Source organism: Pleurodeles waltl, unplaced genomic scaffold, assembly GCF_031143425.1.
Source record: "Pleurodeles waltl isolate 20211129_DDA unplaced genomic scaffold, aPleWal1.hap1.20221129 scaffold_86, whole genome shotgun sequence".
Lineage (NCBI taxonomy): Eukaryota > Metazoa > Chordata > Amphibia > Caudata > Salamandridae > Pleurodeles > Pleurodeles waltl.
In genome coordinates, this window is record NW_027150400.1 from 722,854 (window position 1) to 741,760 (window position 18,907).

The 18,907-nt window shown below is 48.7% G+C and overlaps 6 non-coding genes across 6 annotated transcripts; all 6 read left to right on the top strand.

Annotated features, from left to right (window-relative positions):
• The first annotated feature begins 1,483 nt into the window (after positions 1-1,483).
• TRNAE-CUC (transfer RNA glutamic acid (anticodon CUC)) lies at positions 1,484-1,555 on the top strand. Its single transcript has one exon. It is a non-coding gene; the product is annotated as a tRNA-Glu (tRNA).
• A 3,116-nt stretch (positions 1,556-4,671) lies between these two features.
• Positions 4,672-4,743, top strand: TRNAE-CUC (transfer RNA glutamic acid (anticodon CUC)). Its single transcript has one exon. It is a non-coding gene; the product is annotated as a tRNA-Glu (tRNA).
• Positions 4,744-7,852: 3,109 nt separating this feature from the next.
• Positions 7,853-7,924, top strand: TRNAE-CUC (transfer RNA glutamic acid (anticodon CUC)). Its single transcript has one exon. It is a non-coding gene; the product is annotated as a tRNA-Glu (tRNA).
• A 3,116-nt stretch (positions 7,925-11,040) lies between these two features.
• On the top strand, positions 11,041-11,112 carry TRNAE-CUC (transfer RNA glutamic acid (anticodon CUC)). Its single transcript has one exon. It is a non-coding gene; the product is annotated as a tRNA-Glu (tRNA).
• A 3,110-nt stretch (positions 11,113-14,222) lies between these two features.
• On the top strand, positions 14,223-14,294 carry TRNAE-CUC (transfer RNA glutamic acid (anticodon CUC)). Its single transcript has one exon. It is a non-coding gene; the product is annotated as a tRNA-Glu (tRNA).
• A 3,116-nt stretch (positions 14,295-17,410) lies between these two features.
• On the top strand, positions 17,411-17,482 carry TRNAE-CUC (transfer RNA glutamic acid (anticodon CUC)). The gene has a single exon. It is a non-coding gene; the product is annotated as a tRNA-Glu (tRNA).
• The last annotated feature ends 1,425 nt before the right edge of the window (positions 17,483-18,907 follow it).

Below are 18,907 nucleotides of genomic sequence, written 5' to 3' on the forward strand. Positions count from 1 at the left end.
AGACTGTCTTCCAGCCACCAGGGCTACAGCCGGCCCTGCTGCTAGCAGGCAAAAATCTGAGCTCTCTCTGGCAGGAAGATTAATGAGAAGAGTTGTGTTGCCATTTTGATTGTTGCCTGAAATCTGTAAAGGGAAGGAACTCTGCGGCAGGTTGTACTAAATGTTAAGTTGAGACTAAGCAGAGCGCCCCCGCCCCCCCCCTGAGGTGGGTGCCCCCGTGCATGTGAGCGAGCAGTGCGAGTGCAACAGTTGCAGCATCCTTAAGCCAGCTCTGCCCCCCGTGTGGGTGGGAAGGAAGTGAGAAATGGAAAAACTCAGACGCTTGCCACAGAGAGGGCGGGTTGGACAGAAGAAGGAGCTGCTCAGCACACACAAAAATATCTCTTCCTACTTAGTATAGTGGAGAGTGTCCCTGCCTGGGACCTGGGAGACTATGGTTCAATTCCCCAACTGGGAAACTGCCTCTTCTTTTAAAGGCTTAAACCTACATTTTCAGAGCACCATCAATCAATATTTACTTCAAATACCGTTTACAATCTCACACTCATACTACAGAGTACGCCCATTTTTCTTTCATCCACACACCTCCTCCAAATCGAAACATTTATTCATGCCATCAAGTACCTTTCAAAATCTAGCACCCACAATTTGGACCTAAGACTCTTTTTCACAACCATTTCTCCCTTTTCATTTAAACTTCCTGCCTACTTCCTTGAAAAAGGAAAGGTGGAATCAAGGATTTTTCATGAGATAAAAAGGAAAGTACTGCATGATAAAAAAAATGCATTTAAGCTATTTTGTTTTCTCACACTAAGTAAATGAAATGTTGGGGCACACTCTGAAGGAGGAATTGTTTTATAGGAAGGTGAAACCTTTTATCTTTAGATAAAGTGTAAAGTTGTATAATTTACAGACACACTGAGAAAGGAAAACAAGCAGTGACCCGGACGTGCCCACCCACTAATCTCATCAAAGCTTTTCTAGTTCTGAGGTTCTTCCATGACTATCGAAAGCAGGTCATGTGTTACACTGCATTGTGGGACTCGTAGTTCTATACACAGCATTGTAAAAGAGGAGTGCAGGTCCCAGCACCTTAAGTAAAAGCCTGCACATGTAGAGCTGGAGATGCCTGCGTTGACCTGGGAAAGCTAAGAGCTGCCCTCCTATCGGGGCTCTGAGAAGAAGCACTGATCGTCCCTTTAATTGTACTTCTGAATTTTCCTGCTAGTTAAGTGTGTAAGTGCTATTACTGCTGAAGGATGGGATGTCTTATGAGGGTGTGCTAGGTCTTGGAGAGCTGTAAAGTGTGAAGAGTTGTGAGTGCATTTGAGGTGCAGTCAATTTCTTTCTTCATGCTGTGCCTGAAAATGGTGTGTCCTTGCATGTCTGCTTTAATTTTCCTGTAATAGGAAATGGGATCCCGAGTAGCCTGCTGACCAGTTCTTGTTTCTATATTGGGTGGTGGTGGACGAACTGTGCCTGCTCCCTGGTGGTCTAGTGGTTAGGATTCGGCGCTCTCACCGCCGCGGCCCGGGTTCGATTCCCGGTCAGGGAACGCGCAATTCCTTACACTTTTTACTTCTACACTTACATTTCTTATAGGAAACCTTTCATTTTACACTTTTCATGGATTCAAACACATTAGGAAAGCTTTCAATTACAAATGCTTCATTAACACTACTTCTTCTTTTATTGACTTTTCTCACAATATCACACAGCTTTCTCACAGCTCTTTTTTTCACTCCAAATAACATCTGAAAGCACTCCATCTTGCTGTGATCAGCTGAGAGCTCCAGAGCTCCAGAGCTCTTGCTTGTCCACATAGTGACTGCAAGATGTCTCCAGGGGGCACATTTCCCTGCTGCACCAGGAATACCCTTTGTAAGTGTCAGCGCAGTGTGTATAAGATTGGGGTTGCCTCCTTTCTTAGAACCTGAATTTCACAGCTTTTCTCAATATTTTTACCAGCCTGGAATTAAACGTACAGACGAGGTAGTTCAAAAAACACAGCCAGGTGGCAGCCCTACTAAGGAGGAAGTCCTGCCCCAGGACAGCACAGACCAAACCTTCTGCCTTCTGGCTGGACTTAAAATGTCCCTTTAGCCCCTGCCCCATAAGGCCTCTGACGGCGGGCACCTGCCTCAGGTGACTTCGGTCAGAAGGCCACTCCTTACTTCAGGCGCCAGCTGTCCCTTCAGGAGCCTCAGGGGAGGATAGCCTTGGCCGCGCCACACGCTGACCTTGACGGCAAGCGCTTGCATGGATGTCACCTAGGGTTCACCAGGGGTCGCAAGGGGCAAGCCAGATGTCGCAGCGGGCCCCTCCCCCATATGGCCTCTGACAACGGGCCCCTACCTCAGTTGGCGCCAGTCAGAACGCCACTCCTTCTTTAACGTGGCAGCTGTCCCTTCAGGAGACCTCAGATAGGATAGCCTGGGCCGAGCCACACACTGACCTTGCTGACCTCGACAGTAGGCGCTTACATGGATGTCATTTAGGGTTCTCCAGGGGTTGCATGGGGCAAGCCAGGAGTTGCAGCGGGTCCCTGCCCCATAAGGCCTCTGACAGTGGGCCCCTGCCTCAGGTAACTTCAGTCAGAAGGCCACTCCTTCATTAAGGGAGCAGCTGTCTCTCCCGGAGTCCTCAAATAGGATAGCCTTGGCCACGTCACACACTGACCTCAACGGCATGACAATTTCATGGCGATGCAAAACTGCCACTCAGGGCCGGGTTTAGGGAGGTGCGAGCAGTGCGGCCGCACCGGGTGCTGACCAGGATTGGAGTTGCTGACCTCGGGGGGCGCTGTGTTTAGCAATAACTTACGAAACTTGCGATTTAAAAGCTCATGCTGGAAAGTTCCTTGTGTGTCCAAACTACAGAAAGCAAATAAAATGCCAAGATACCTCTTGTGATTACCGTTCCTGCTAGGGAGAGAGTTGGTGGTTTTGTCCAGAGGCAGCTTTGACTAGATATAAAATAGCGTAGAGGGTTCATGTGCCTGACGCAAAGAACAGAACCATATCTAATGTGGACAGCTGTCTGGATAGTCAAGCAGCTATCCAGCTCTTTAAAACAAATCTAATCTATGTGAGAGGGGCTATGGATAGATGAGGGGCACATTTGGCGGGTGGCAGTGAGTGAATCCGAGTAGGTGGTGATGGAGTGAAGGGGGTTGGGGGGTGCCAAAAAAGACTGTCTTCCAGCCACCAGGGCTACAGCCGGCCCTGCTGCTAGCAGGCAAAAATCTGAGCTCTCTCTGGCAGGAAGATTAATGAGAAGAGTTGTGTTGCCATTTTGATTGTTGCCTGAAATCTGTAAAGGGAAGGAACTCTGCGGCAGGTTGTACTAAATGTTAAGTTGAGACTAAGCAGAGCGCCCCCGCCCCCCCCTGAGGTGGGTGCCCCCGTGCATGTGAGCGAGCAGTGCGAGTGCAACAGTTGCAGCATCCTTAAGCCAGCTCTGCCCCCCGTGTGGGTGGGAAGGAAGTGAGAAATGGAAAAACTCAGACGCTTGCCACAGAGAGGGCGGGTTGGACAGAAGAAGGAGCTGCTCAGCACACACAAAAATATCTCTTCCTACTTAGTATAGTGGAGAGTGTCCCTGCCTGGGACCTGGGAGACTATGGTTCAATTCCCCCACTGGGAAACTGCCTCTTCTTTTAAAGGCTTAAACCTACATTTTCAGAGCACCATCAATCAATATTTACTTCAAATACCGTTTACAATCTCACACTCATACTACAGAGTACGCCCATTTTTCTTTCATCCACACACCTCCTCCAAATCGAAACATTTATTCATGCCATCAAGTACCTTTCAAAATCTAGCACCCACAATTTGGACCTAAGACTCTTTTTCACAACCATTTCTCCCTTTTCATTTAAACTTCCTGCCTACTTCCTTGAAAAAGGAAAGGTGGAATCAAGGATTTTTCATGAGATAAAAAGGAAAGTACTGCATGATAAAAAAAATGCATTTAAGCTATTTTGTTTTCTCACACTAAGTAAATGAAATGTTGGGGCACACTCTGAAGGAGGAATTGTTTTAGAGGAAGGTGAAACCTTTTATCTTTAGATAAAGTGTAAAGTTGTATAATTTACAGACACACTGAGAAAGGAAAACAAGCAGTGACCCGGACGTGCCCACCCACTAATCTCATCAGAGCTTCTCTAGTTGCGAGGTTCTTCCATGACTATCGACAGCAGGTCATGTGTTACACTGCATTGTGGGACTCGTAGTTCTATACACAGCATTGTAAAAGAGGAGTGCAGGTCCCAGCACCTTAAGTAAAAGCCTGCACATGTAGAGCTGGAGATGCCTGCGTTGACCTGGGAAAGCTAAGAGCTGCCCTCCTATCGGGGCTCTGAGAAGAAGCACTGATCGTCCCTTTAATTGTACTTCTGAATTTTCCTGCTAGTTAAGTGTGTAAGTGCTATTACTGCTGAAGGATGGGATGTCTTATGAGGGTGTGCTAGGTCTTGGAGAGCTGTAAAGTGTGAAGAGTTGTGAGTGCATTTGAGGTGCAGTCAATTTCTTTCTTCATGCTGTGCCTGAAAATGGTGTGTCCTTGCATGTCTGCTTTAATTTTCCTGTAATAGGAAATGGGATCCTGAGTAGCCTGCTGACCAGTTCTTGTTTCTATATTGGGTGGTGGTGGATGACCTGTGCCTGCTCCCTGGTGGTCTAGTGGTTAGGATTCGGCGCTCTCACCGCCGCGGCCCGGGTTCCATTCCCGGTCAGGGAACGCGCAGTTCCTTACACTTTTTACTTCTACACTTACATTTCTTATAGGAAACCTTTCATTTGACACTTTTCATGGATTCAAACACATTAGGAAACCTTTCAATTACAAATGCTTCATTACCACTACTTCTTCTTTAATTGACTTTTCTCACAATATCACACAGCTTTCTCACAGCTCTTTTTTTCACTCCAAATAACATCTGAAAGCACTCCATCTTGCTGTGATCAGCTGAGAGCTCCAGAGCTCTTGCTTGTCCACATAGTGACTGCAAGATGTCTCCAGGGGGCACATTTCCCTGCTGCACCAGGAATACCCTTTGTAAGTGTCAGCGCAGTGTGTATAAGATTGGGGTTGCCTCCTTTCTTAGAACCTGAATTTCACAGCTTTTCTCAATATTTTTACCAGCCTGGAATTAAACGTACAGACGAGGTAGTTCAAAAAACACAGCCAGGTGGCAGCCCTACTAAGGAGGAAGTCCTGCCCCAGGACAGCACAGACCAAACCTTCTGCCTTCTGGCTGGACTTAAAATGTCCCTTTAGCCCCTGCCCCATAAGGCCTCTGACGGCGGGCACCTGCCTCAGGTGACTTCGGTCAGAAGGCCACTCCTTACTTCAGGCGCCAGCTGTCCCTTCAGGAGCCTCAGGGGAGGATAGCCTTGGCCGCGCCACACGCTGACCTTGACGGCAAGCGCTCGCATGGATGTCACCTAGGGGTCACCAGGGGTCGCAAGGGGCAAGCCAGATGTCGCAGCGGGCCCCTCCCCCATATGGCCTCTGACAGCGGGCCCCTACCTCAGTTGGCGCCAGTCAGAACGCCACTCCTTCTTTAAGGTGGCAGCTGTCCCTTCAGGAGACCTCAGATAGGATAGCCTGGGCCGAGCCACACACTGACCTTGCTGACCTCGACAGTAGGCACTTACATGGCTGTCATTTAGGGTTCTCCAGGGGTTGCATGGGGCAAGCCAGGAGTTGCAGCGGGTCCCTGCCCCATAAGGCCTCTGACAGTGGGCCCCTGCCTCAGGTGACTTCAGTCAGAAGGCCACTCCTTCATTAAGGGAGCAGCTGTCTCTCCCGGAGTCCTCAAATAGGATAGCCTTGGCCACGTCACACACTGACCTCAACGGCATGACAATTTCATGGCGATGCAAAACTGCCACTCAGGGCCGGGTTTAGGGAGGTGCGAGCAGTGCGGCCGCACCGGGTGCTGACCAGGATTGGAGTTGCTGACCTCGGGGGGCGCTGTGTTTAGCAATAACTTACGAAACTTGCGATTTAAAAGCTCATGCTGGAAAGTTCCTTGTGTGTCCAAACTACAGAAAGCAAATAAAATGCCAAGATACCTCTTGTGATTACCGTTCCTGCTAGGGAGAGAGTTGGTGGTTTTGTCCAGAGGCAGCTTTGACTAGATATAAAATAGCGTAGAGGGTTCATGTGCCTGACGCAAAGAACAGAACCATATCTAATGTGGACAGCTGTCTGGATAGTCAAGCAGCTATCCAGCTCTTTAAAACAAATCTAATCTATGTGAGAGGGGCTATGGATAGATGAGGGGCACATTTGGCGGGTGGCAGTGAGTGAATCCGAGTAGGTGGTGATGGAGTGAAGGGGGTTGGGGGGTGCCAAAAAAGACTGTCTTCCAGCCACCAGGGCTACAGCCGGCCCTGCTGCTAGCAGGCAAAAATCTGAGCTCTCTCTGGCAGGAAGATTAATGAGAAGAGTTGTGTTGCCATTTTGATTGTTGCCTGAAATCTGTAAAGGGAAGGAACTCTGCGGCAGGTTGTACTAAATGTTAAGTTGAGACTAAGCAGAGCGCCCCCGCCCCCCCCCTGAGGTGGGTGCCCCCGTGCATGTGAGCGAGCAGTGCGAGTGCAACAGTTGCAGCATCCTTAAGCCAGCTCTGCCCCCCGTGTGGGTGGGAAGGAAGTGAGAAATGGAAAAACTCAGACGCTTGCCACAGAGAGGGCGGGTTGGACAGAAGAAGGAGCTGCTCAGCACACACAAAAATATCTCTTCCTACTTAGTATAGTGGAGAGTGTCCCTGCCTGGGACCTGGGAGACTATGGTTCAATTCCCCAACTGGGAAACTGCCTCTTCTTTTAAAGGCTTAAACCTACATTTTCAGAGCACCATCAATCAATATTTACTTCAAATACCGTTTACAATCTCACACTCATACTACAGAGTACGCCCATTTTTCTTTCATCCACACACCTCCTCCAAATCGAAACATTTATTCATGCCATCAAGTACCTTTCAAAATCTAGCACCCACAATTTGGACCTAAGACTCTTTTTCACAACCATTTCTCCCTTTTCATTTAAACTTCCTGCCTACTTCCTTGAAAAAGGAAAGGTGGAATCAAGGATTTTTCATGAGATAAAAAGGAAAGTACTGCATGATAAAAAAAATGCATTTAAGCTATTTTGTTTTCTCACACTAAGTAAATGAAATGTTGGGGCACACTCTGAAGGAGGAATTGTTTTATAGGAAGGTGAAACCTTTTATCTTTAGATAAAGTGTAAAGTTGTATAATTTACAGACACACTGAGAAAGGAAAACAAGCAGTGACCCGGACGTGCCCACCCACTAATCTCATCAAAGCTTTTCTAGTTCTGAGGTTCTTCCATGACTATCGAAAGCAGGTCATGTGTTACACTGCATTGTGGGACTCGTAGTTCTATACACAGCATTGTAAAAGAGGAGTGCAGGTCCCAGCACCTTAAGTAAAAGCCTGCACATGTAGAGCTGGAGATGCCTGCGTTGACCTGGGAAAGCTAAGAGCTGCCCTCCTATCGGGGCTCTGAGAAGAAGCACTGATCGTCCCTTTAATTGTACTTCTGAATTTTCCTGCTAGTTAAGTGTGTAAGTGCTATTACTGCTGAAGGATGGGATGTCTTATGAGGGTGTGCTAGGTCTTGGAGAGCTGTAAAGTGTGAAGAGTTGTGAGTGCATTTGAGGTGCAGTCAATTTCTTTCTTCATGCTGTGCCTGAAAATGGTGTGTCCTTGCATGTCTGCTTTAATTTTCCTGTAATAGGAAATGGGATCCCGAGTAGCCTGCTGACCAGTTCTTGTTTCTATATTGGGTGGTGGTGGACGAACTGTGCCTGCTCCCTGGTGGTCTAGTGGTTAGGATTCGGCGCTCTCACCGCCGCGGCCCGGGTTCGATTCCCGGTCAGGGAACGCGCAATTCCTTACACTTTTTACTTCTACACTTACATTTCTTATAGGAAACCTTTCATTTTACACTTTTCATGGATTCAAACACATTAGGAAAGCTTTCAATTACAAATGCTTCATTAACACTACTTCTTCTTTTATTGACTTTTCTCACAATATCACACAGCTTTCTCACAGCTCTTTTTTTCACTCCAAATAACATCTGAAAGCACTCCATCTTGCTGTGATCAGCTGAGAGCTCCAGAGCTCCAGAGCTCTTGCTTGTCCACATAGTGACTGCAAGATGTCTCCAGGGGGCACATTTCCCTGCTGCACCAGGAATACCCTTTGTAAGTGTCAGCGCAGTGTGTATAAGATTGGGGTTGCCTCCTTTCTTAGAACCTGAATTTCACAGCTTTTCTCAATATTTTTACCAGCCTGGAATTAAACGTACAGACGAGGTAGTTCAAAAAACACAGCCAGGTGGCAGCCCTACTAAGGAGGAAGTCCTGCCCCAGGACAGCACAGACCAAACCTTCTGCCTTCTGGCTGGACTTAAAATGTCCCTTTAGCCCCTGCCCCATAAGGCCTCTGACGGCGGGCACCTGCCTCAGGTGACTTCGGTCAGAAGGCCACTCCTTACTTCAGGCGCCAGCTGTCCCTTCAGGAGCCTCAGGGGAGGATAGCCTTGGCCGCGCCACACGCTGACCTTGACGGCAAGCGCTTGCATGGATGTCACCTAGGGGTCACCAGGGGTCGCAAGGGGCAAGCCAGATGTCGCAGCGGGCCCCTCCCCCATATGGCCTCTGACAACGGGCCCCTACCTCAGTTGGCGCCAGTCAGAACGCCACTCCTTCTTTAACGTGGCAGCTGTCCCTTCAGGAGACCTCAGATAGGATAGCCTGGGCCGAGCCACACACTGACCTTGCTGACCTCGACAGTAGGCGCTTACATGGATGTCATTTAGGGTTCTCCAGGGGTTGCATGGGGCAAGCCAGGAGTTGCAGCGGGTCCCTGCCCCATAAGGCCTCTGACAGTGGGCCCCTGCCTCAGGTAACTTCAGTCAGAAGGCCACTCCTTCATTAAGGGAGCAGCTGTCTCTCCCGGAGTCCTCAAATAGGATAGCCTTGGCCACGTCACACACTGACCTCAACGGCATGACAATTTCATGGCGATGCAAAACTGCCACTCAGGGCCGGGTTTAGGGAGGTGCGAGCAGTGCGGCCGCACCGGGTGCTGACCAGGATTGGAGTTGCTGACCTCGGGGGGCGCTGTGTTTAGCAATAACTTACGAAACTTGCGATTTAAAAGCTCATGCTGGAAAGTTCCTTGTGTGTCCAAACTACAGAAAGCAAATAAAATGCCAAGATACCTCTTGTGATTACCGTTCCTGCTAGGGAGAGAGTTGGTGGTTTTGTCCAGAGGCAGCTTTGACTAGATATAAAATAGCGTAGAGGGTTCATGTGCCTGACGCAAAGAACAGAACCATATCTAATGTGGACAGCTGTCTGGATAGTCAAGCAGCTATCCAGCTCTTTAAAACAAATCTAATCTATGTGAGAGGGGCTATGGATAGATGAGGGGCACATTTGGCGGGTGGCAGTGAGTGAATCCGAGTAGGTGGTGATGGAGTGAAGGGGGTTGGGGGGTGCCAAAAAAGACTGTCTTCCAGCCACCAGGGCTACAGCCGGCCCTGCTGCTAGCAGGCAAAAATCTGAGCTCTCTCTGGCAGGAAGATTAATGAGAAGAGTTGTGTTGCCATTTTGATTGTTGCCTGAAATCTGTAAAGGGAAGGAACTCTGCGGCAGGTTGTACTAAATGTTAAGTTGAGACTAAGCAGAGCGCCCCCGCCCCCCCCTGAGGTGGGTGCCCCCGTGCATGTGAGCGAGCAGTGCGAGTGCAACAGTTGCAGCATCCTTAAGCCAGCTCTGCCCCCCGTGTGGGTGGGAAGGAAGTGAGAAATGGAAAAACTCAGACGCTTGCCACAAAGAGGGCGGGTTGGACAGAAGAAGGAGCTGCTCAGCACACACAAAAATATCTCTTCCTACTTAGTATAGTGGAGAGTGTCCCTGCCTGGGACCTGGGAGACTATGGTTCAATTCCCCCACTGGGAAACTGCCTCTTCTTTTAAAGGCTTAAACCTACATTTTCAGAGCACCATCAATCAATATTTACTTCAAATACCGTTTACAATCTCACACTCATACTACAGAGTACGCCCATTTTTCTTTCATCCACACACCTCCTCCAAATCGAAACATTTATTCATGCCATCAAGTACCTTTCAAAATCTAGCACCCACAATTTGGACCTAAGACTCTTTTTCACAACCATTTCTCCCTTTTCATTTAAACTTCCTGCCTACTTCCTTGAAAAAGGAAAGGTGGAATCAAGGATTTTTCATGAGATAAAAAGGAAAGTACTGCATGATAAAAAAAATGCATTTAAGCTATTTTGTTTTCTCACACTAAGTAAATGAAATGTTGGGGCACACTCTGAAGGAGGAATTGTTTTAGAGGAAGGTGAAACCTTTTATCTTTAGATAAAGTGTAAAGTTGTATAATTTACAGACACACTGAGAAAGGAAAACAAGCAGTGACCCGGACGTGCCCACCCACTAATCTCATCAGAGCTTCTCTAGTTGCGAGGTTCTTCCATGACTATCGACAGCAGGTCATGTGTTACACTGCATTGTGGGACTCGTAGTTCTATACACAGCATTGTAAAAGAGGAGTGCAGGTCCCAGCACCTTAAGTAAAAGCCTGCACATGTAGAGCTGGAGATGCCTGCGTTGACCTGGGAAAGCTAAGAGCTGCCCTCCTATCGGGGCTCTGAGAAGAAGCACTGATCGTCCCTTTAATTGTACTTCTGAATTTTCCTGCTAGTTAAGTGTGTAAGTGCTATTACTGCTGAAGCATGGGATGTCTTATGAGGGTGTGCTAGGTCTTGGAGAGCTGTAAAGTGTGAAGAGTTGTGAGTGCATTTGAGGTGCAGTCAATTTCTTTCTTCATGCTGTGCCTGAAAATGGTGTGTCCTTGCATGTCTGCTTTAATTTTCCTGTAATAGGAAATGGGATCCTGAGTAGCCTGCTGACCAGTTCTTGTTTCTATATTGGGTGGTGGTGGATGACCTGTGCCTGCTCCCTGGTGGTCTAGTGGTTAGGATTCGGCGCTCTCACCGCCGCGGCCCGGGTTCCATTCCCGGTCAGGGAACGCGCAGTTCCTTACACTTTTTACTTCTACACTTACATTTCTTATAGGAAACCTTTCATTTGACACTTTTCATGGATTCAAACACATTAGGAAACCTTTCAATTACAAATGCTTCATTACCACTACTTCTTCTTTAATTGACTTTTCTCACAATATCACACAGCTTTCTCACAGCTCTTTTTTTCACTCCAAATAACATCTGAAAGCACTCCATCTTGCTGTGATCAGCTGAGAGCTCCAGAGCTCTTGCTTGTCCACATAGTGACTGCAAGATGTCTCCAGGGGGCACATTTCCCTGCTGCACCAGGAATACCCTTTGTAAGTGTCAGCGCAGTGTGTATAAGATTGGGGTTGCCTCCTTTCTTAGAACCTGAATTTCACAGCTTTTCTCAATATTTTTACCAGCCTGGAATTAAACGTACAGACGAGGTAGTTCAAAAAACACAGCCAGGTGGCAGCCCTACTAAGGAGGAAGTCCTGCCCCAGGACAGCACAGACCAAACCTTCTGCCTTCTGGCTGGACTTAAAATGTCCCTTTAGCCCCTGCCCCATAAGGCCTCTGACGGCGGGCACCTGCCTCAGGTGACTTCGGTCAGAAGGCCACTCCTTACTTCAGGCGCCAGCTGTCCCTTCAGGAGCCTCAGGGGAGGATAGCCTTGGCCGCGCCACACGCTGACCTTGACGGCAAGCGCTCGCATGGATGTCACCTAGGGGTCACCAGGGGTCGCAAGGGGCAAGCCAGATGTCGCAGCGGGCCCCTCCCCCATATGGCCTCTGACAGCGGGCCCCTACCTCAGTTGGCGCCAGTCAGAACGCCACTCCTTCTTTAAGGTGGCAGCTGTCCCTTCAGGAGACCTCAGATAGGATAGCCTGGGCCGAGCCACACACTGACCTTGCTGACCTCGACAGTAGGCACTTACATGGCTGTCATTTAGGGTTCTCCAGGGGTTGCATGGGGCAAGCCAGGAGTTGCAGCGGGTCCCTGCCCCATAAGGCCTCTGACAGTGGGCCCCTGCCTCAGGTGACTTCAGTCAGAAGGCCACTCCTTCATTAAGGGAGCAGCTGTCTCTCCCGGAGTCCTCAAATAGGATAGCCTTGGCCACGTCACACACTGACCTCAACGGCATGACAATTTCATGGCGATGCAAAACTGCCACTCAGGGCCGGGTTTAGGGAGGTGCGAGCAGTGCGGCCGCACCGGGTGCTGACCAGGATTGGAGTTGCTGACCTCGGGGGGCGCTGTGTTTAGCAATAACTTACGAAACTTGCGATTTAAAAGCTCATGCTGGAAAGTTCCTTGTGTGTCCAAACTACAGAAAGCAAATAAAATGCCAAGATACCTCTTGTGATTACCGTTCCTGCTAGGGAGAGAGTTGGTGGTTTTGTCCAGAGGCAGCTTTGACTAGATATAAAATAGCGTAGAGGGTTCATGTGCCTGACGCAAAGAACAGAACCATATCTAATGTGGACAGCTGTCTGGATAGTCAAGCAGCTATCCAGCTCTTTAAAACAAATCTAATCTATGTGAGAGGGGCTATGGATAGATGAGGGGCACATTTGGCGGGTGGCAGTGAGTGAATCCGAGTAGGTGGTGATGGAGTGAAGGGGGTTGGGGGGTGCCAAAAAAGACTGTCTTCCAGCCACCAGGGCTACAGCCGGCCCTGCTGCTAGCAGGCAAAAATCTGAGCTCTCTCTGGCAGGAAGATTAATGAGAAGAGTTGTGTTGCCATTTTGATTGTTGCCTGAAATCTGTAAAGGGAAGGAACTCTGCAGCAGGTTGTATTAAATGTTAAGTTGAGACTAAGCAGAGCGCCCCCCCCCCCCCCCCTGAGGTGGGTGCCCCCGTGCATGTGAGCGAGCAGTGCGAGTGCAACAGTTGCAGCATCCTTAAGCCAGCTCTGCCCCCCGTGTGGGTGGGAAGGAAGTGAGAAATGGAAAAACTCAGACGCTTGGCACACAGAGGGCGGGTTGGACAGAAGAAGGAGCTGCTCAGCACACACAAAAATATCTCTTCCTACTTAGTATAGTGGAGAGTGTCCCTGCCTGGGACCTGGGAGACTGGGGTTCAATTCCCCCACTGGGAAACTGCCTCTTCTTTTAAAGGCTTAAACCTACATTTTCAGAGCACCATCAATCAATATTTACTTCAAATACCGTTTACAATCTCACACTCATACTACAGAGTACGCCCATTTTTCTTTCATCCACACACCTCCTCCAAATCGAAACATTTATTCATGCCATCAAGTACCTTTCAAAATCTAGCACCCACAATTTGGACCTAAGACTCTTTTTCACAACCATTTCTCCCTTTTCATTTAAACTTCCTGCCTACTTCCTTGAAAAAGGAAAGGTGGAATCAAGGATTTTTCATGAGATAAAAAGGAAAGTACTGCATGATAAAAAAAATGCATTTAAGCTATTTTGTTTTCTCACACTAAGTAAATGAAATGTTGGGGCACACTCTGAAGGAGGAATTGTTTTAGAGGAAGGTGAAACCTTTTATCTTTAGATAAAGTGTAAAGTTGTATAATTTACAGACACACTGAGAAAGGAAAACAAGCAGTGACCCGGACGTGCCCACCCACTAATCTCATCAGAGCTTTTCTAGTTCCGAGGTTCTTCCATGACTATCGACAGCAGGTCATGTGTTACACTGCATTGTGGGACTCGTAGTTCTATACACAGCATTGTAAAAGAGGAGTGCAGGTCCCAGCACCTTAAGTAAAAGCCTGCACATGTAGAGCTGGAGATGCCTGCGTTGACCTGGGAAAGCTAAGAGCTGCCCTCCTATCGGGGCTCTGAGAAGAAGCACTGATCGTCCCTTTAATTGTACTTCTGAATTTTCCTGCTAGTTAAGTGTGTAAGTGCTATTACTGCTGAAGGATGGGATGTCTTATGAGGGTGTGCTAGGTCTTGGAGAGCTGTAAAGTGTGAAGAGTTGTGAGTGCATTTGAGGTGCAGTCAATTTCTTTCTTCATGCTGTGCCTGAAAATGGTGTGTCCTTGCATGTCTGCTTTAATTTTCCTGTAATAGGAAATGGGATCCCGAGTAGCCTGCTGACCAGTTCTTATTTCTATATTGGGTGGTGGTGGACGAACTGTGCCTGCTCCCTGGTGGTCTAGTGGTTAGGATTCGGCGCTCTCACCGCCGCGGCCCGGGTTCTATTCCCGGTCAGGGAACGCGCAATTCCTTACACTTTTTACTTCTACACTTACATTTCTTATAGGAAACCTTTCATTTTACACTTTTCATGGATTCAAACACATTAGGAAACCTTTCAATTACAAATGCTTCATTAACACTACTTCTTCTTTTATTGACTTTTCTCACAATATCACACAGCTTTCTCACAGCTCTTTTTTTCACTCCAAATAACATCTGAAAGCACTCCATCTTGCTGTGATCAGCTGAGAGCTCCAGAGCTCCAGAGCTCTTGCTTGTCCACATAGTGACTGCAAGATGTCTCCAGGGGGCACATTTCCCTGCTGCACCAGGAATACCCTTTGTAAGTGTCAGCGCAGTGTGTATAAGATTGGGGTTGCCTCCTTTCTTAGAACCTGAATTTCACAGCTTTTCTCAATATTTTTACCAGCCTGGAATTAAACGTACAGACGAGGTAGTTCAAAAAACACAGCCAGGTGGCAGCCCTACTAAGGAGGAAGTCCTGCCCCAGGACAGCACAGACCAAACCTTCTGCCTTCTGGCTGGACTTAAAATGTCCCTTTAGCCCCTGCCCCATAAGGCCTCTGACGGCGGGCACCTGCCTCAGGTGACTTCGGTCAGAAGGCCACTCCTTACTTCAGGCGCCAGCTGTCCCTTCAGGAGCCTCAGGGGAGGATAGCCTTGGCCGCGCCACACGCTGACCTTGACGGCAAGCGCTCGCATGGATGTCACCTAGGGGTCACCAGGGGTCGCAAGGGGCAAGCCAGATGTCGCAGCGGGCCCCTCCCCCATATGGCCTCTGACAGCGGGCCCCTACCTCAGTTGGCGCCAGTCAGAACGCCACTCCTTCTTTAAGGTGGCAGCTGTCCCTTCAGGAGACCTCAGATAGGATAGCCTGGGCCGAGCCACACACTGACCTTGCTGACCTCGACAGTAGGCACTTACATGGCTGTCATTTAGGGTTCTCCAGGGGTTGCATGGGGCAAGCCAGGAGTTGCAGCGGGTCCCTGCCCCATAAGGCCTCTGACAGTGGGCCCCTGCCTCAGGTGACTTCAGTCAGAAGGCCACTCCTTCATTAAGGGAGCAGCTGTCTCTCCCGGAGTCCTCAAATAGGATAGCCTTGGCCACGTCACACACTGACCTCAACGGCATGACAATTTCATGGCGATGCAAAACTGCCACTCAGGGCCGGGTTTAGGGAGGTGCGAGCAGTGCGGCCGCACCGGGTGCTGACCAGGATTGGAGTTGCTGACCTCGGGGGGCGCTGTGTTTAGCAATAACTTACGAAACTTGCGATTTAAAAGCTCATGCTGGAAAGTTCCTTGTGTGTCCAAACTACAGAAAGCAAATAAAATGCCAAGATACCTCTTGTGATTACCGTTCCTGCTAGGGAGAGAGTTGGTGGTTTTGTCCAGAGGCAGCTTTGACTAGATATAAAATAGCGTAGAGGGTTCATGTGCCTGACGCAAAGAACAGAACCATATCTAATGTGGACAGCTGTCTGGATAGTCAAGCAGCTATCCAGCTCTTTAAAACAAATCTAATCTATGTGAGAGGGGCTATGGATAGATGAGGGGCACATTTGGCGGGTGGCAGTGAGTGAATCCGAGTAGGTGGTGATGGAGTGAAGGGGGTTGGGGGGTGCCAAAAAAGACTGTCTTCCAGCCACCAGGGCTACAGCCGGCCCTGCTGCTAGCAGGCAAAAATCTGAGCTCTCTCTGGCAGGAAGATTAATGAGAAGAGTTGTGTTGCCATTTTGATTGTTGCCTGAAATCTGTAAAGGGAAGGAACTCTGCAGCAGGTTGTATTAAATGTTAAGTTGAGACTAAGCAGAGCGCCCCCCCCCCCCCCTGAGGTGGGTGCCCCCGTGCATGTGAGCGAGCAGTGCGAGTGCAACAGTTGCAGCATCCTTAAGCCAGCTCTGCCCCCCGTGTGGGTGGGAAGGAAGTGAGAAATGGAAAAACTCAGACGCTTGGCACAGAGAGGGCGGGTTGGACAGAAGAAGGAGCTGCTCAGCACACACAAAAATATCTCTTCCTACTTAGTATAGTGGAGAGTGTCCCTGCCTGGGACCTGGGAGACTATGGTTCAATTCCCCAACTGGGAAACTGCCTCTTCTTTTAAAGGCTTAAACCTACATTTTCAGAGCACCATCAATCAATATTTACTTCAAATACCGTTTACAATCTCACACTCATACTACAGAGTACGCCCACTTTTCTTTCATCCACACACCTCCTCCAAATCGAAACATTTATTCATGCCATCAAGTACCTTTCAAAATCTAGCACCCACAATTTGGACCTAAGACTCTTTTTCACAACCATTTCTCCCTTTTCATTTAAACTTCCTGCCTACTTCCTTGAAAAAGGAAAGGTGGAATCAAGGATTTTTCATGAGATAAAAAGGAAAGTACTGCATGATAAAAAAAATGCATTTAAGCTATTTTGTTTTCTCACACTAAGTAAATGAAATGTTGGGGCACACTCTGAAGGAGGAATTGTTTTAGAGGAAGGTGAAACCTTTTATCTTTAGATAAAGTGTAAAGTTGTATAATTTACAGACACACTGAGAAAGGAAAACAAGCAGTGACCCGGACGTGCCCACCCACTAATCTCATCAGAGCTTTTCTAGTTCCGAGGTTCTTCCATGACTATCGAAAGCAGGTCATGTGTTACACTGCATTGTGGGACTCGTAGTTCTATACACAGCATTGTAAAAGAGGAGTGCAGGTCCCAGCACCTTAAGTAAAAGCCTGCACATGTAGAGCTGGAGATGCCTGCGTTGACCTGGGAAAGCTAAGAGCTGCCCTCCTATCGGGGCTCTGAGAAGAAGCACTGATCGTCCCTTTAATTGTACTTCTGAATTTTCCTGCTAGTTAAGTGTGTAAGTGCTATTACTGCTGAAGGATGGGATGTCTTATGAGGGTGTGCTAGGTCTTGGAGAGCTGTAAAGTGTGAAGAGTTGTGAGTGCATTTGAGGTGCAGTCAATTTCTTTCTTCATGCTGTGCCTGAAAATGGTGTGTCCTTGCATGTCTGCTTTAATTTTCCTGTAATAGGAAATGGGATCCTGAGTAGCCTGCTGACCAGTTCTTGTTTCAATATTGGGTGGTGGTGGATGACCTGTGCCTGCTCCCTGGTGGTCTAGTGGTTAGGATTCGGCGCTCTCACCGCCGCGGCCCGGCTTCCATTCCCGGTCAGGGAACGCGCAGTTCCTTACACTTTTTACTTCTACACTTACATTTCTTAAAGGAAACCATTCATTTTACACTTTTCATGGATTCAAACACATTAGGAAACCTTTCAATTACAAATGCTTCATTACCACTACTTCTTCTTTAATTGATTTTTCTCACAATATCACACAGCTTTCTCACAGCTCTTTTTTTCACTCCAAATAACATCTGAAAGCACTCCATCTTGCTGTGATCAGCTGAGAGCTCCAGAGCTCCAGAGCTCTTGCTTGTCCACATAGTGACTGCAAGATGTCTCCAGGGGGCACATTTCCCTGCTGCACCAGGAATACCCTTTGTAAGTGTCAGCGCAGTGTGTATAAGATTGGGGTTGCCTCCTTTCTTAGAACCTGAATTTCACAGCTTTTCTCAATATTTTTACCAGCCTGGAATTAAACGTACAGACGAGGTAGTTCAAAAAACACAGCCAGGTGGCAGCCCTACTAAGGAGGAAGTCCTGCCCCAGGACAGCACAGACCAAACCTTCTGCCTTCTGGCTGGACTTAAAATGTCCCTTTAGCCCCTGCCCCATAAGGCCTCTGACGGCGGGCACCTGCCTCAGGTGACTTCGGTCAGAAGGCCACTCCTTACTTCAGGCGCCAGCTGTCCCTTCAGGAGCCTCAGGGGAGGATAGCCTTGGCCGCGCCACACGCTGACCTTGACGGCAAGCGCTCGCATGGATGTCACCTAGGGGTCACCAGGGGTCGCAAGGGGCAAGCCAGATGTCGCAGCGGGCCCCTCCCCCATATGGCCTCTGACAGCGGGCCCCTACCTCAGTTGGCGCCAGTCAGAACGCCACTCCTTCTTTAAGGTGGCAGCTGTCCCTTCAGGAGACCTCAGATAGGATAGCCTGGGCCGAGCCACACACTGACCTTGCTGACCTCGACAGTAGGCACTTACATGGCTGTCATTTAGGGTTCTCCAGGGGTTGCATGGGGCAAGCCAGGAGTTGCAGCGGGTCCCTGCCCCATAAGGCCTCTGACAGTGGGCCCCTGCCTCAGGTGACTTCAGTCAGAAGGCCACTCCTTCATTAAGGGAGCAGCTGTTTCTCCCTGAGTCCTCAAATAGGATAGCCTTGGCCACGTCACACACTGACCTCAACGGCATGACAATTTCATGGCGATGCAAAACTGCCACTCAGGGCCGGGTTTAGGGAGGTGCGAGCAGTGCGGCCGCACCGGGTGCTGACCAGGATTGGAGTTGCTGACCTCGGGGGGCGCTGTGTTTAGCAATAACTTACGAAACTTGCGATTTAAAAGCTCATGCTGGAAAGTTCCTTGTGTGTCCAAACTACAGAAAGCAAATAAAATGCCAAGATACCTCTTGTGATTACCGTTCCTGCTAGGGAGAGAGTTGGTGGTTTTGTCCAGAGGCAGCTTTGACTAGATATAAAATAG